At 41.9% G+C, this 9799-nt stretch overlaps 1 long non-coding RNA gene across 1 annotated transcript; it reads right to left on the reverse strand.

The window, feature by feature from the left end:
• Window positions 1-811: 811 nt before the first annotated feature.
• Window positions 812-4605, reverse strand: LOC307226425. Its single transcript, XR_013843406.1, has 2 exons — window positions 3919-4605; window positions 812-3090 (listed from the first exon to the last, which is right to left on the reverse strand). It is a non-coding gene; the product is annotated as an uncharacterized lncRNA (long non-coding RNA).
• Window positions 4606-9799: the final 5194 nt, after the last annotated feature.

Consider the following 9799-nt stretch of genomic DNA (forward strand, 5'->3'; position numbering starts at 1 on the left):
GACTCGGGCCTCCTCTAACTTAAATATATATCTTTTGCCGAAAATGTTTAAATAACCCTTCATTTTCCCAGTCTCTGTTTTTAGAGATGGTTTTTATTCCAGGCGATTGAGGCATATTGGTTCGTCTGAATTCTCGGCAGACTTCCGTAGATCTTTGCCAGCTGTCTGTCAAAGTAGCTCGCTTTGAAAACAGGGGGCTTCAGGGTGTGGGGCCAAGGCCCCTTTGACCCCTTCCCAAGGTGACCTGCCAACAAACCCCATTGACACAAGGGCTTCTCTGCAGGTTCTCCAAGGCTAGGTGGCCATGGATTTGGCCGAGGGGTTTCCAGTTGCTGACCCTTACCAGGTTTAATAATAGATGCATTTGTCCCGGTGCTTGTATTGAACTGTACATGTTCATTGAAAAAGACCTGAAGGGTCTCTAACATGTTTTACACAAAGACTGGTTCTGCTGCTGCTGCTGCTGCAGCATCCTATATCTCTTAGCTTATGCAAAGCTCTCTGGCTGTGGCTTCTTCTTCAGAGGAGTTTCCTATCTCCTTGTTTGCTGATAAATTGTAGTGGCTTTCCTGAATTTGTAGCAATCAAATCACGTCTACTGTTCCTCTCAACTGGTGTTATTCAGAGACCCTTATGTGGTTCTGCTGCATGAGAGCAAGAGGTATTGGTGGCGCTTTCTATGCCGGGGGGGGGGGGGAGTCCTCAAATCAGACTGATGGCATGCCAGAAACATCACTAGTGCTCAAAACTTCTATGGTGATTCCTTTTTTGTGAACCGCCCTTGGCCAAGGGAGTTCCAATACAGTTCCAGTTTCTCATGCTTTGTAGCAAATTTAAATCTAGATGTCAAAGTGAGCATATCCTGGAGCAACGTTTTGCATAGTAATGCCCCATACCTACCCGCTATATAGTGAGGTAAGACGCACAGGGCAATAACCAACATTGCATGAGCACACTTGCTTTTTCTTTCTGCAACTTCCCATTCCCGCCACCTGCTCCAAAAGCTCCCCCAACCCTCTGGAACAGATTTTGGAGGTCCACAGGGAATCAGCTCTGCTGGTGGGAGAGGCGCAGTTGGATTTCACCCATAGTATGAATGTGGAGGCTGGATAGCTTTGTGTTCTGTCTGAGGCTAGTTTTGCAGAGTCTTCTTTCAGTTTTGCTACCTTCACCCCAAATCTGACCTCTCTGGGAGAAGGTGGTGATCAGATATTTCTAATAACGGCACATTAGGAGTCATGCATCCCCCACCCAACGTTTTTAATAAACTTTTAGTGAATTCGCTTTATCTCTCTAGAATTTCATATAGAGAAATATTCAAAGCAGATAGTTATCTTTATTGAGGGATGAGTGTCTAGGCTTGATTGTTTTAAGCCTCTTTTATAAATCTCCTTGGCACAGCTCCCCATAAAGATTTTATAAATTGTGCATTGACCGGCACCATGCCCATATGAGGTTGGTTTCTAAGTCACAGTAAGTTTTAACAAAGAGGTTTTAATTGGAATAATTACTCTGTTGACTTAAATTGGTTGCATTTTCTCTGTACAATAAATCCCAATAAGAATTTAAATCCTACCATAATTAGTATTCTGTAATTTCTATTTTGCTTTTTTGTTAAATACTGCAGGCATTTTTGTCCTGCCTTGGCAGATTTAGGTATTAATACTTAACTTAATTCTTGTGCATAAAAGTTGGACACAATCCACTAGAAATGTTTCCTGCAAAAAAAGCCCTTTTGGAAAATGGTTGGGACTTGGAGGTGAGGTTGTTTTGCTTACACACCTCCAATACATTTTCAACATGCATGTTGCATTGCGGAGTGTTGCTGATTAGCATTCCAACCAGCTATGCCCCTTCCAGGCTATATCATTCCATCACCCTTCCCCACATTGTTCTCCCCTCAATTATCAGCGTTCAGCTCCCACTGAGCCATATTTAGGGGACTGAGGTTTCCAACCCTTTAGGTTTTTATAGGGGAGTTTTTGGTACATCTGCAAACCTTTGGATTCCTCCAAGCCTGTTGCTGCCTCTTTCATGTGTGAATGATGCCATTTGGACTGCAGAAGGATCCACTTTCAGATAATGAGTTTAATAGTGGTATATAGGTTGGAGTTTTCCCTGTGTGATACTCCTGTGATGCTACTGGTCTAGCTACTCTGCATCACAGTGTACCACAAGTGGTGTGAAAAGGAAGAGCTATGGCATAGACCTGGGCCTGTGTTCCTTTGTTAAGAACATAGGACCCTGTAGCCCTCCATCTTGCAGGGCCACTGGTTCCCCATCCCTAATACAGGAAGAGCCCTCTTGGATTGGACCAAAGAGCCATAGAGTCCAGCATTCTTTTTTCCCAGTAGCAACCAGCCAGATGTTTCTGGGAGCTTACAAGCAATGCCATCCCTGGAGAAAACAATATCTGGGAAGTGAAAGACAACACCATATTTGGACAGAAAGAATCTCCGTGGATATAACAGTTCTCACATGCAGGTCAGAATAAAGATACTGGGGTACCTTGGTTCTCGAACTTAATCTATTCTGGGAGTCCGTTTGACTCCCAAAACCGTTTGAAAACCAAGGTGTGGCTTCCGATTGGCTGCAGGAGCTTCCTGCACTCAAGCGGAAGTCACGTTCGACTTCCGAAAAACATTCACAAACCAGAATACTTAACTTCTGGGTTAGTGGCGTTCGGGAGCCGATTTGTTCGACAGCTAAGCTGTTCGAGAACCAAGGTACCACTGTAACAGTTTGAGTTCCTCACTTGAAGCTTTATAAATTTATATATTGTAAAATCATGAATGGAAGTAATAATTACGTAGCTGTTGACTAAGGGATTATTATTATAACTGAAACGTAACTGACGTTAATTAAGATTATGGAATGCAGTGTTATAAGATCAGAAGTGCACCCAAACCATCACGCAGGGAGCCACTTTAACTAAAATGTATTAATTAGGAGTTGATTGGCACTTTGATAATTGTATAATTTGGGGATTAATTGTTATTTGTTATAATTTGGCTATTATTGGAAAATAATAATAATAATAAAAAAATTTAAAAAAGGAAGGCAATGCCACCCCTTTTACTTTCTCAGCATCTGGTATTCAGAAGTCTTTTTTTTTTTTTAATACATATTTATTAAAGTTTTTGAATAAAAATGCATAAATAAACAACATTACTTATATTATAACATAGTTTCATCACTTCTTTGGACTCCCCCACGTCTTCCGCTCGCACTTACATCGTTACAGAAAAAAAAGAATTTTTCCAAGCAAATTACCCACTTGTTTACAATCTTATCTCCGCTCGTTTAAATAAAATCTAACAATTCTCCAGTAAATTTATATTTTCCTTAATCTTGCTTATCGTCAGAATCAAATCTAATTCAGTGGTAGGCCATTATTTATGATCTAGCATCCTTCTTAACATTCAACCAAGTTACAATATTTTTGTAGATAAGTCTTAAATTTCCTCCAGTCCTCCTCAATCCTCTCCTCTCCCAGGTCTTGGATTCTGCCAGTCATCTCGGCCAGTTGCATATAGTCCATCAGCTGCATCTGCCAATCTTCCAGCGTGGGTAGATCTTGGGTTTTCCAGCTCTTAGCGATAAGTATCCTTGCTGCCGTTGTTGCGTACATAAAAAATGTTCGGTCCTTCTTTAACACCTTCTGGCCGACAATACCCAGAAGGAAGGCCTCTGGTTTCTTAGTGAAGGTATACTTAAATACCTTTTTCAGCTCATTATATATCATTTCCCAGAAGGCCTTCACTTTAGGGCAAGTCCACCAGAGGTGAAAGAATGTACCTTCATGTTCTTTACATTTCCAACATTTATTATCAGACAAATGGTATATTTTGGCAAGTTTAACTGGGGTCATGTACCATCTGTATATCATTTTCATTACATTTTCCTTCAGAGCATTACATGCAGTGAAGTTCAGAAGTCCATTGCCTCCAGATCTTGTGTCCCAGCAAATAAACCTATCCAAGCCAGTGGCAATTGCTATGCTTGGAGCAATAAACTGCATGGCTTAGTTCTGTGCTATGTGAAGAGTAGCTTCCTTTACTCTGTCCAAGATGTAATTGTATTGGGTGGTGCTAAACCTCTGCCCTGTCTCTTTAGTCATTGTGTTTAGAAGGGTATCTTTACATTGGTAAATATATATTTCTGATATAATGATGGCAATGTAAATGACTGTTCCTGAACCTACCTATAACTTTATACCACTAACTTTCTTTTTGGGTTATTGTTGAAGTGCCTCATCTTAAGTATTGCTGACCTCATATTTATACTTGGAAAGATTTGTTAACATGGCAATTTCCCCCCTCTTTGAACGAGACGTGTGTGATTTTATATGGTCTGATGCACTCTTGTGACTTGTTCCTGTTCCCATCCATGTTTTAATGACTGTTAATCCTGCTGAATCAATAGGACTTTCTGTAATAAATCAGTTAATATGAAATGTGTTAAAACAAACGCTTTATACCTCTATAGTGAAATCTTGATGGGGGAGAAATGTCACACCTGAGTGAAGTTGTTAACTTGTTAACAGTATATTCTGGATAAAGACAGCAGGTGATGAAATTTGTGGTAAGAAAATAAATCTTGAACAGGTTACTGCTTCTTTTACTAAAGGGGTATGGATGGTATGGTTATAAAGCAACTTTTAAGTATAGTAAGTAAGCAAAAAGGTTACGAGATGCAATCCTTGCATCCACTGATTCTTGTTCTCAGTACACACTGACTGGTGGTGGTGTTAGAAGACTGGTGTTGCACTTCCAGAGAGTAACATCTGATACATTATTGTGGATTTCCCTACAACTCGTTTTTCCTTTTAAGAGTTAAGTCCTATGCACCTGTTTTAGTTGGTTCCCAAGTATGCATACAGCGAGAACACAAGAAGGCATAGCTTCTACCTCTCCCACATGCCTTCCAGTAGTGTCCCCTGCCAATTTTCACATGGCATATAGGTACATAATCACATAAGAAGAAGTTTGGCTCTTTACCTCCTGACAGTACCAGCTGCCATGCCCAATGACCAGAAATGTTAGGAGCTGCAGTCAAGCAACATCCAGAGGACAAAACCTGAGTATATGCAAGAGCACAGATCTCTATCCCTGGGCTACAAAGGGAATGATGGTCCGTATCAAAAGAGAGGCTTATCCCTTTTCCTGTGCTGGCCTTGTTACCATGAGCAAAGCTTTCAATTAAGAACACAGGCAGTTGTCTATGTTCCGCATATCTCAGTGTCTGAGATTTCTTGAGATTCTCAAATTTGGCTAGTACAGGCAAGTACAAAGGGGTCCTGGGAGTAACACAGTTGCCCGAAAAGCATGGCTTCATTGACACATCAACTGGGGAATTAGGTAATGTGTGTGTGTGTGTAATAGAAAATCCAATCCAATCCAGAAAAAAGATTCCTGTGTCCTATCTCATTACAGTAAAAGAGACCCCTGACCATTAGGTCCAGTCATGGCCGACTCTGGGGTTGCAGCGCTCATCTCACTTTATTGGCCAAGGGAGCTGGCGTACAGCTTCTGGGCCATGTGGCCAGCATGACTAAGCCACCTCTGGCGAACCAGAGCAGTGCATGGAAACGCCGTTTACCTTCCCGCCAGAGTGGTACCTATTTATCTACTTGCACTTTTGACGTGCTTTCGAACTGCTAGGTTGGCAGGAGCAGGGACCGAGCAACGGGAGCTCACCCCGTCACGGGGATTCGAACCGCCGACCTTCTGATCAGCAAGTCCTAGCCTCTGGTTTAACCCACAGCGCCACCTGCGTCCCCTGCTCATTACAGTAATAAAGGCTTATTCTTAACCAACCCCATAAAGATGTAACCAAAAAGGCATAATGCCATCTTACAAAGGAACGTTTGCAGAATGGAAAGCAAAACGTCATAGGCGCATTCTTCCAGTTAAGTCCCCCCCCCCCCCCATATACTCAGCTCTTAATTCCTGTATGGAATCAGCAAACACCTGTTTGTTTAAAGCATTTTTATCACACTCTTAAGCTGAAAAATATCTGGGAGGAGCTTACGAAGACCATTAGTAAGACGGGTCCCTGCTCTCATGCTTACAGTCTCATGGGTGGGGTGGAGAAAGGGGGAAAAGCAAACTCAGGTCAAATATAAAGACAGTAAAGCTGTCTGCATGATGTTAGATTTCCAACTTTCATCAGTGCCAGCCAGTATAGCCAGAGATGATGAGAGTTGCAGTGCAGCAATAGGGACCCCTCACTCTTATGCAATAAGGGTAGGCGTCACTTTGTAGAAATAACCATCAGAAGACATCATAATCATTGCTTGCATACTGCCTTTCCAACGTTAAGCCATGCTCAAGGCAGCTTATAACATTAAAAAGGTTTACAGCATTATAAAAACAAGAAGATTCGAGTAGGGGAAAACAAAGAATCTCACTAAGTATGCAATGCAATTAAGCAACCCCTGTATTAATAAAACCTAACAATAAGCTACCAACATCAATAACAGCAAATACAAAACCCAAGCAGAACTAAATTTTGACCTCAACAAAAACTTCTGAAGAATATCTTATGCTGATAGTAGATAGAGGTGTAATCTACTTGGATAAAAAGGAGGGATGGCAAAAAGCAAGGAAGTCTCAATACTCTCCATATGTTCACCAGGTGTTGAGAGCAGGAAATGCTGTTCCAAGGTAACTGACCTTTCCGTGGGCTGTGTTGTAAAAGTGAGGATGGCATCTTCATGAAATATAGCCTATCATGCTTATAGAGGTAACAGGCAGGCTCATCAGACGTGTAAGAAACAGAATGGTGTCTAACAAGTTTTGGTTGGTAAGTAGCCCAAGTCCCAGAAGAGCGTGTTCTACATTTGTTGTATATTGGCAGGGAGTATGGAAATCCTTGAGCACATGCAGTAAAATTAAATCGAGGCCTGCAACATTTGTTTTGCAAAAATTGGAAGCTTCTGATTGGCTTGGGGAAGGTGCTTGTTTGGGGATCACCTGGGGATCTGTTTTGATTAAAGATCAATCAAATAAAGCAGGCGTCTATGACCCAGGGCCTTCTAAATGTTTGAGACCTCAGCTCCCGTTGGCTCAAGGCAACCTGGCCTTTGGTCAGGGAAAATCATAGAACTGGAGAGTTGGAGAAACCCTGAGGGTCATCTAGTCCAAACCCCTGCAATGCAGGAATTTCCACTAAAGCATCCATGACAGATGGCCAGTCAACCTCTGCCTAAAAACCTGCAAGGACGGAGAGTCCACTATCTTCTGAGGGAGTCCGTTCCACCATCAAGAAGCTTTTGCTGTCAGAAAGCTCTTCCTGATGTTTAGTCGGAATCTCCTTTCCCTTAACTCAGGACTCAAGGGAGAAACATGCTAGGAGGAAGGCACGCTTGGCAAATCCACACTGTGATCAACTCCTGCCTGGAAACCTATGTCCCCACTGTGGAAGGACGTGCGGATCCAGAACTGGCCTCCACAGTCACTTACGGACTCATTGCTAAAACCCTGTTTTGGAAGATAATCTTATTAGGCTTCGAGTGATCGCCAAAGAAGAAAACATTATCTGCAGGTTGGGGAAAGCAGAAGCAAAGCTTTCCCTGAAGAGAAGCCCTTCAAATGTTGCAAAGATTGTTTTATTGCTGCTGCACGGATTTTACTAGCCAAAAAATGGAAAACACAAGAACTACCAACGGTAGAAGAATGGCAGATGAAGATGATGGAGTTTATGGAGCTGGCTGATCTCACGGGGAGAATCCGCAACCAGAAAGAAGAGGAATACCAAGAAGATTTGGAAGAAATTTAAAGACTATTTGAATAAATATTCTAATATTAAAGATATGTAATCACTTGAAAGAATTAGGCCTAGGATTAAATTGGGATTAAATAAATAAGAAAATGTACGATAAGAAAAGTTAGGAAATATGATTATGACTGAGATATGGTTTTATGAAATAATGATATTGGAAACTGCTATATATAAGAAATTCAGATGGAAGAGATTTGAGGAAGTCAAGTAATATGTTTATGAAGATAGATTTTGATTAATTAATTAAGTTTTAGTTTATGTGGTGATTTGATGTATTTTATGCTTTATGTTCTTTTTCCTTTTTCTGTTTTATTCTTTTCTCTTTATTATTGTTGGCTTTTTCTTTTGTTATGTTAATGTATGGAAAATAATAAATATTATTATTTAAAAAAGAGATTGTTTTATTGGCATGTCCCCTGCAAAGAGGCAAGCAGCATTGTGCTTATAACTGCTTGAGAGGAAATGCCTTAGAAAATTTCTCCGAAAATTAAAGTACAGAAGGACTTGAGTAGTCATGGGACACTTCAAATTATTTTAAATTATTTGAAGTAAGAGCGCTAGTGGCTCTGCCAACCCCCAACCCCTACCCTGTTTACTCTTCATTTAACAGCATGTTGTTGTTGTTTAGTCGTGTCCGACTCTTCGTGACTCCATGGACCAGAGCACGCCAGGCACTCCTGTCTTCCACTTCTTCCTGCAGTTTGGTCAAACTCATGCTGGTAGCTTCGAGAACACTGTCCAACCATCTCATCCTCTGTCGTCCCCTTCTCCTTGTGCCCTCCATCTTTCCCAACATCAGGGTCTTTTCCAGGGAGTCTTCTCTTCTCATGAGGTGGCTAAAGTATTGGAGCCTCAGCTTCATGATCTGTCCTTCCAGTGAGGACTCAGGGCTGATTTCCTTCAGAATGGATAGGTTTGATCTTCTTGCAGTCCGTGGGACTCTCAAGAGTCTCCTCCAGCACCATAATTCAAAAGCATCAATTTAACAGCATAACCATCCTTTTTTTCACCCACTAGATGTCACTACCTGCACAGGGCATTTCAGACATCTATCTCTCGTCTTCCTAGCTGTGTTCTGTTTATTTTCTCCCCCACCTCGCCCAGTCACCCTTAGCGAGAAACAACAGGCAGCAGATTCCAGAGAGGGTACATTAGAAAAATGAGTTCCAGTTCAAGGGGCGGTTTCTGTAGTGGTTTTCCTTTTCAATTATTTCTTTTTAAAAGTCCAGGTATGGAAATACATAAGGTACGGCTGTTCCATGGGCTGACTTCTGGACAAGTTTTGCTGCAGTTGCTCTGAGCCTGAGATTAGGTCAATTTTATTATTATTTTTCAGAAGTAGGTGCTGTTCCAAAACAAGGCAGCGAAGGTTCTGCCCAAAAGCTTACATTAATTTAGGCACAACAAGCAGCAATAGCACCACTTAGACAACAGCACACAAACGACGTATTGATGCCATGGGAATCTGATTGAGCAGCAAAAGATAAATTCCTCCCCAAAAAAAGGAGAAAAAGGAAACGGATTCTCTTCCCAGTAGGTTAAATAATGAATAAATTAACCCAAGGGTGCCTGAACTCTGGATACAAAAATGGTGCAACAATTGCTTCTTTTGGCCTCTCCCCATTTTAGAAATGTGTGAAAATCATTTGTTTGGATTTTGAAGATCAGCATAAATTAAATTATATATTTGAGTCGGAAGCGGGTGGCGCTGTGGGTTAAACCACAGAGCCTAGGACTTGCTGATCAGAAGGTCGGAGGTTTGAATCCCTGCAACGGGGTGAGCTCCTGTTGCTCGGTCCCTGCTCCTGCCAACCTAGCAGTTCGAAAGCACGAAGTGCAAGTAGATAAATAGGTACCACTCCAGCGGGAAGGTAAACAGCGTTTCAGTGTGCTGCTCTGGTTCGCCGGAAGCGGCTTAGTCATGCTGGCCACATGACCCAGAAGCTGTATGCCAGCTCCCTCGGCCAATAAAGCGAGATGAGCATCGCAACCCCAGAGTCAGTCACGACTGGAC

This window comes from Podarcis cretensis, assembly GCF_951804945.1.
Source record: "Podarcis cretensis genome assembly, chromosome: 11".
NCBI classification, from domain to species: Eukaryota; Metazoa; Chordata; class Lepidosauria; order Squamata; family Lacertidae; genus Podarcis; species Podarcis cretensis.